Source organism: Platalea leucorodia (genome assembly GCF_965183815.1).
Source record: "Platalea leucorodia genome assembly, chromosome: 11".
Taxonomy (NCBI): Eukaryota; Metazoa; Chordata; class Aves; order Pelecaniformes; family Threskiornithidae; genus Platalea; species Platalea leucorodia.
The window spans coordinates 865310-872942 of NC_138833.1; positions in this window are offsets into that span (position 1 = coordinate 865310).

Genomic DNA, 7633 nt, shown 5'->3' on the forward strand with positions numbered 1-7633 from the left:
GTGTTTATAGTGCAGTGGATATTTCAGCAGATTGAACTGAAATCTTTCGACAAGTCTTTCTTAGCGCTCTGCTTCAGCAATTCCAGGAGCCAAAAAAATCACCGTGCAACCTGTTTTATACCCAAATCTCACTGTTGATCCATGAAGGATGAAGAATTTTCATGAGAAAGTTTACCAGGCCTAGCAACGGCTTTCCCATTTAAAGAACTAAATTTTATTTTTAGAATTAGGTGGTTTTTTAAAAAAAGATAATTGCCAGTCATTCTGCACTCAAATTTGCAAGAGAACCTCACAAAATGTTTGTCTCTCGGTTGGTTTCCTAAAGTAAAGGAAGAACAAAAATCTGCTTGCTTCAGTCAAAATAAATATTTATGTTGATTTTAGTGTCCCTGGGAAAATATTTTTGTGATCAAAGAAAGTTGTTGACCAAATCTTCTGGGGAAAACATACCCCAGTTGTTTATAGTCTGTGTTTGCTGGCTTGTCCCCTGCTATAAAAGAGAAGCAGTGAAGTTAAGTGGCAACAGCTATTAAGCCTACAGATAAAAGCTGCCACCAAGTGTCCATCAGAAATAATTTCCCCCTATTTTCTTTTAAGTACATCCCAGTATCCCTTAAACAAAGTACTTAGGTGCCTTAAATTAAGACAAAGAAAAAACTAGCTTGTCTTTTTCCTTAAAACTGAGCACGTGCTTAACTATTTTGTTGAAGGACAGCCGGAGCATTTCTTTACAAGTAGTCTGTTCATGGTTCGTACAATAATATATTAATTTTCTGTAAGAGTTTTTATATCCATGTATTCTATCAGTATAATTCACAAATTTTTTTACAGTGTAAATCAAACCAACAGTATCATTTGAAAGAAAGAGTATCAGTTCTTTGAAAAAAAGTTTCAATAATATGAACATGGTATAGAAACTCATGTTTTCAGAAACTCATGTCCATAGCATCTATTGATTTAAAGCTCTTGTATTTTTTAAATCTGAATTATTTTAAAAAATCTTGAGATTCCATGTGAAATAGAAAACTGTTCCATATAATGTTGCTTTTAATTTTGCAGCCTAAAGATTTTATTCTTCCAGAATGTGGTCCATGTGTTTCACTTGTTCCATTTGAAAAGAAATCAAGTATGATGTATCAAAAGTTTCCTCCAGTAACTGCATTGATATTAAAAATGGAAACAAACAATGAATAAGGTTCTCCTTTCTGTAGCACGGCTGTTAGCAGGGCTCAAATAGACTGCCCTGTTGGTTTAAAAAAACCCCAACCAGCAGTGTGTTCGATATCATAAACTATTCACAGTAACAAATTAGAGACAGCAGTAATTCCACACTGGATAAGAGCTCATACATAGCCTTGAACCTTGGAATTGCTTTATTTCGAAGGAGGGAGTGCCAGCAAGGCCATGTACATAAACCAGGGAATCCAGTACTGTTCTGTCTGATAGTCAAACGAACAACACACAGACATTAACTTCTTGATATTGCAAAAACTGATGGCAGCTACAGTGTATCTTTTTCCATCCAAATCCTCATCAGGTTCTGATATAATGGGTAAAGCTTGAGTTAAAACATAGGCTTCAGCCACAACAGAACTGTGTTGATTTAATTTTCAAGTGTTTTAAAAAACATACTGAGAGAGATAAAGGTAAAATCCCATGGAAATTCCCAAAGCAGGTTTGCACAGGGTTTATATTAAACTTTGAGAAGTTTTATGTTACTCTTTCATCATTAGTAAGTCACGGTTGAGTAAAGCACAGGTACAAAGTCAGTAAAACTTCACTGATGTAAATTGGGTTTGTAAGTCAATGGAATTGTTAATGTTGAGGCTTTTTTCCCTTAAAAAATCAGTTTAACTAAGCAAGTTAACATCTTTACCACTAGTGCTACCCTTCTGAGTGCTGGGGCAATAAAATCGCCTTTAGGCGACAAAGCTATCTGAACATAACGGAGGACACCAACTGCAAAGTGACCAAAAAGTGGCTCAGGCACCACGTATCTCACCTGCCAGCACGAAGGGCTCAGAAGAAGCAGGGGCTCAGCCAGGGAAGCAGCGTAGTAGAAATACTGCGGTAAAGAGACAGCATCAAGTGCAGAGCGAGACTGCGCCTGTGTCAGCAAGGGGCTAGGCCGTGGGCTTTTTAGTCAAGTTTCAGGTACAGCACGGCATCTGCTCGTGCCTGTGCTCCTGCCAGGGAGGCCGTATGTGTCAGGAAGACGTCGAGAAGACTTGTTCACCCCTCTACCTCACCTGCTACTGGAGGTGGAGTGGAGCTTCCCCCATACCCAGCAAGGAGGCCAGTGCAAACAGGGGCCCCCGTGTACCTGCAGGGGCCCAGGGCTCCTCCTTCCCCAGGTGAGCAGCCTAGCTTGTTACTACCCAGGTGCCTCCCATTCCACCAGGATGCCAAAGCCAGATTGGCTCAGCAACAGCTTGAGCACTAATTTAAGCCAATTTGAGTGTTTTTACACAGTGCAATGGTTTCCTGCTGAGGGAGAGCTTTATCAACTCTGGTTCTCCATATCCATCCATACTTTCCACTGCCCTGCCTGTGTGGTTCATCTGTCACTCCTCATACATTTTTGTTATCTGATCTATCTTAATGAAACTAATTTTTCTACTGAGTTAGTTTTCTGTAATTTTAGAGAGCGATATTGGCTCATACAGGGATCTGAAGCCAGCGCAAAGCAAGCAGCGAGGAGGTACGGCCCAGAGCAGCAAGAGGTAAGCGGCGCCTAATCCAGCAAAAAATGCCCTGGGGAGGATGCTGTGAGCTGTGCGGAGCTGTGCCCTCGCTTTACTGGCTTAGCTGGGTTGGGTTAGCTCCATTAGCAAGCTGATCGGAGGCACGGGAGCTCTGTGCCCTCGCAGACGGCAGAGGTGAGAGCAGGGCTGCCCCTTTCTGTGTGGGGTTTGTGGGTTTGGAGAACTGCGACCTGCTTTCCTCTGCTATTGGTAGAAGCAAGCTATGATTTTTTTTTTTTTTTTAAAGACAGTGTTGTAGGATTAGGACTGTCCTTAGGAGCTGTAATTATTAAGCCTGGCTGGCTGGTGTGAAGGGCTTTAACCCCAGTGAGCTGCTGTTGGGTGTGTATCCATGCCAGACTAAGCCTGTGGCAGTGCAAGGAAAGAACAAATTGCAGATAGTATTCTAGGGTTTAAGGACAATACTGCCGTGCTTCTCTGTAGCTTGAAGAGCCTGTTTTAGTCAAAGGCTTTTAAATAGTTGCAGTTCCTAGTTTTCTGCTGATGCCGAGTGGGTTGAGTCAGGATGCTTCTGCCTTGCCTCGGGGCACTGAGAGCCCCAGGGGAGGCTCGTGGGCCTGTTGCTGCCCAGCAGCCTGAAATACCTGAGCTTTGTGCCTGAGAGCTGGCACCATGCAGGAGCCACCCGCCCTGAATTTCCCCTTCAAGCACACCATCCCCTCACCCCTGCTCCTTCCTGGTCTGAGCACTCGTTTCCTTGTTCCTCCTCGCAGCCAGGGCTTTGCGTGGAAGTTGGAAGCTCTGTGAACATACCCTTCCTTGTGGAGGTCTTCTGCTTTTCAACCTGCCTCCCAAGCAGCCAGGGGACATGGCCTCTCCTGCACACAGTTGCTGAAAAATGCACTTCCCACCCTGCTGATGCTGTGCAGAGTGCTCAGACAGTGCTCGGTCACAGCTTTGCCTGAGCGGGAAGTGCACTGCTGCATGGCGTTGGGGATGGATGTGGGAGTGGAGACAAGCTCCTGTGGCAGAGAAACCCTCCTCTGCCTTGGAGGGGACCTGGGCAGGCACGTGTGTTTGCAGCCAGGTCCATGCTGGTCTCTAATGAACTGCAAGCTGAACCAGCTGAGCCTTTTCTCTGCTGCTGACTGAACACTGAAGGCTCCTGCCTTTCCTTGCCTCCCTGCCCTGGCACGCTGGATGTGCCGGAGGGACTCGCTTGTGCCAAAACATGGTGCAAAGGGCAGCTCTGACACTTGCGGCGAGGAGGATGCTGCGGCGTAACAGGTCTTGCGCGAGGGCGGCCGAGGTGGGTGGCATCCTGTTCAGCCAGGACATTCCTGCCTCCTTCCTGATGGCATCTGGCTTTGTGCACGCCCAGCTACCACCGTTCCCAGCTCTGCCCTCGCCGTGCCAGAGGTGCAGGCAGCTGCCTGGGCTGGGGCGAGCAGCCTGCGTGGGAGCGGTGCTCTCTTGAGACAGCTTGGCTGTGAAAACCAGAGCTCTTTATTTGGTGGTCTTCCAGAAACTTTGTGTTTCTGGAATAGAGAGACTTTATGTAAATCTTGGTTTCAGTTTAAAAACAAAGTAAATAACAGCTTGGCTGGAGGACAATGGCAGCACAAACCAAAATGCAGCCTGAAGATGCAGGAGCAAGCCAGAATGTGTTATTTTTTTTTAAATTCTGTGAAGTCTGAGCCAGTCATTTTGAGTTTTGGGGGGAGTTCCCCCCCTTTTAATATTTCAATGATTGGCCCTCTAGTGACCCCGACACACTTGTACCTTGCCAGCTGCCCTTCCCTCCCTCCCCTCCTGGGTGAGGCAGGAGGAGGGGAGCCCACAGCTGCTTGAGATGATTCTTCTTGCAGGATTGGGCTGAGTGGAGACATTTTGTTCAGCACCAAGTTGCTCTTAAGGCATCATAAGAGGAAATTCATCTTTTTCAGAGACCTGTGCAAGTGGAACCCACATGTATCACTTCAAACGCTCATGCCTCATTCACAGAAATACTTAAGATACATGCTGTCTTTAAATGACTTCAGCCCAGTGGGAGGTTACACAATCTGGAGAGGCGGTTCCTGTCCCTCTTGCCTGCTATATTTTGTTGGTTTGGGTTTTCCATCACTCGGCGTCCTCGATGGCAGCAGGTTGCCTGGGGCTGGGTTTGAGCCGCGCGGCACGGCGGGCAGCAGCGTGAGCTGGTGGGGCGGCGGGGGCAGCTCCGAGGGCGGACGGGAGCCGGCTGGGGCCGGGGGCCCTGTGCCGCTCCTGTGGGAAGGACCTGGTAGCCCCAAACTGAAAGCAGCGCTATCGCACTGAGCACTCGGTGGGGGTCAGTGGTTCTCTTTATAAGTTGCATTTTTATACTCCAGACTTAAGACTCATTTGCAGGCTTTCCTTTTCCCTAGAATAAAAAGGATGCTTTGCCAGACAGTTAATAAATTCTCTTGTTTCTCATCTGGGAAAACCAGCTGGTGTCCCCCTGAGAGGGCTGACACGGGAGGAAAGGCTCCCCGCTGGGGCCTTCTCTGGAGATAACAAGGGAAGAGTGAGCGGCTGATCTAATCGCTCACTGCTGCTTCCCCTCCACCTTCCCCTTCTCAGGCTTATTCCCTGTGGAGCTCTCCCATCCCCTCCCAGCCCTGATACCTGCCTGGTGCCAAGTGGCTTCAGCTCATAAAATCAGTGGAGAACTAACTTGACTACAAATAAAACCCAAACAATAGAAAAACCCACCCCAAAAATACCCACTTTTGGGGATGGCTAATGCACTGAATGAAGGGGAAAGAACTGAGGAGGGAAGCAAGGTCTCTGTCTTTTGGCAGCAGTGGCCTGTGAGAGCTACTGGGTTAATTAAGCTGTACTGTGTAATTTCCCTTTTGGGTGCAGCACAGCTGGGTGGTGCCCACATCCATCCTCCCACGTGTCCCACCGCCTCCCTTGAGCTGCCCCCGACACGGACAGTTGCCGGGGGGCCTGTGGCAGGGCAGAGACCTGCGTGCAGCTCGGCCCCGCCAAAAAGCGGTTATTTCCCCCGCCACGCTGTCAGGGTGGGAGCGTGGGGCTGGGTATTGAGGGAGAAATGCCATCCTTGAACTGCTGCTGCCCTTGGGAAGCTGCCTGCAAATGCACCCCAGGACACCCTAAATGAGGGAGCTTTGGAAAGAGAAATATATTGTCTGAACTGCCACTGTCAGGGAAAGGACACCTGCCATCTGGGTGAGCAGCTGCAGGGGGACGCACAGGTCCTGTTCTTCCACCTTGCAGGTTTTCTTGCACAGAGAGCAGAAAACTCTGTGCATTCCCCAGCTTGCTGGGCTGGGAGGGGGGAAATACTCCTGTTGCACCAGCCCCTACAAAATCCATTGCTAAACCCAACAGTGTCTGTGGAATCTGTAACACAGTTTTGAAACCACTTTTATAAATATCAAGACTATTCCAGCAATACTTTTGTTCAGCTTTGTTTTATAAAATGTATTTGAAAAGATTTTTGTAAGATATAACACAATTACTGTAATTCATGAAAATCATGCAAATATTTTGACTTGTAAAAGTAAGATCGAAAAAAAAAAAAAATCTTTGTTCTTATGGGATATCCCTTGAATGCCTAAATATGAAGATTAGGGGAGCTGGAAGTTCATAAGAGTTTTCACCAAGTGATAAAGGAGATGAGAAATATGACTGGAAGCCAAGAAGCAGCATCTGATAGTGAGGAAGAGACCTCTGGGTCACAGGAGTGTTGGACACCCTGGGGCAAGGCAGCCAGGCTGAGTGGCTTTATAGCAGAACCCTGCTCTGGTAACAGCGAACCATTTTGGAGCACGTCCCTGCATTAGCTGATACAGAGGAGGAAAAAAAATTGCTGAGCTCATCTTAGCAAAAGCAAAAAGCTCAGCTGAGCAAAAGTTCAGCTTTTGACTTTTCTCTGTTTTTTTTCCATACAGTTTAGAGCTAAAACGTTGATTTTGGAGCATCTGTAATATTTGACATACAACATCAAAAAAGCAAAGCAGCAGTAAGGTAAGGGTCTAGCTGCAGCATTAAGCCCTTGAGGAGGATCTCAGCAGCACCACAAGTATCTTCTTCCAGCAAAAGCTGGCAGGGATGAAGGAAGGGGGTTATTAATAATCTGTTTCTGGACTGAAGTTTCATGCTGTCTTTGACAGTTGCGTCTTATCTGCAAAGTTGACCCTCCACCACAGCGTGGAGGCCCACAGGTATTTGGCTTGCACAATCCAGTTTAGGCTCGGGTCACAGCTTACCAAAGCTTGTCTGAAACCAGATGCAGGACTCCAGTGCTGGTATATCGAGGCTGAAATCTGAGAAACACCAGTGATGCTCAGTGCAACAGCTCGTGTCTTACAAGGAGTCTTACCTTTAACCTTAAAAATGAGATCTCTTTTGTGTCATCTCCCATTTAGACCAGATGCCTTTGCTTATTAGTACTGTTTTGATGAGGCTGAGAGCTACTCTTACTTTTATAGCTTTAGCTGACAACTTCCTGACTCTTGTAAGCTGGTAAGGTGTAACTCTGTATTAGCAAGGATTATTCCTGTTGTGGGGTGTAGGGGGAGGAGGCACAGCGGTACAGTCTCCAGCATCAACGGCACTTCTGAGCTCAGCTTTCAGGAAACGATCGTTGGTCTCTATGCTTTATAATAATAATATAATAATCAAAGCATTCTGCGCCAGTATTTGAGTTACGTGTCCATGGTGTGTTGGAATCATCATGGAAAATGTAATGGGTGGCTTCGAGATTTAGAGATTCATGAGACTGCTTAAAGGTGAGTCCTACTGGTCCTGGTACTCTGTGGACTAGCTGATGACATCAAGTAAATATTTAAATAGCCAACACAGGCTGTTAGTGCCAAAAATGTGGAATTGTATGATAATCCCACACATGTCCATGTACAGGCTACACTTTGCTG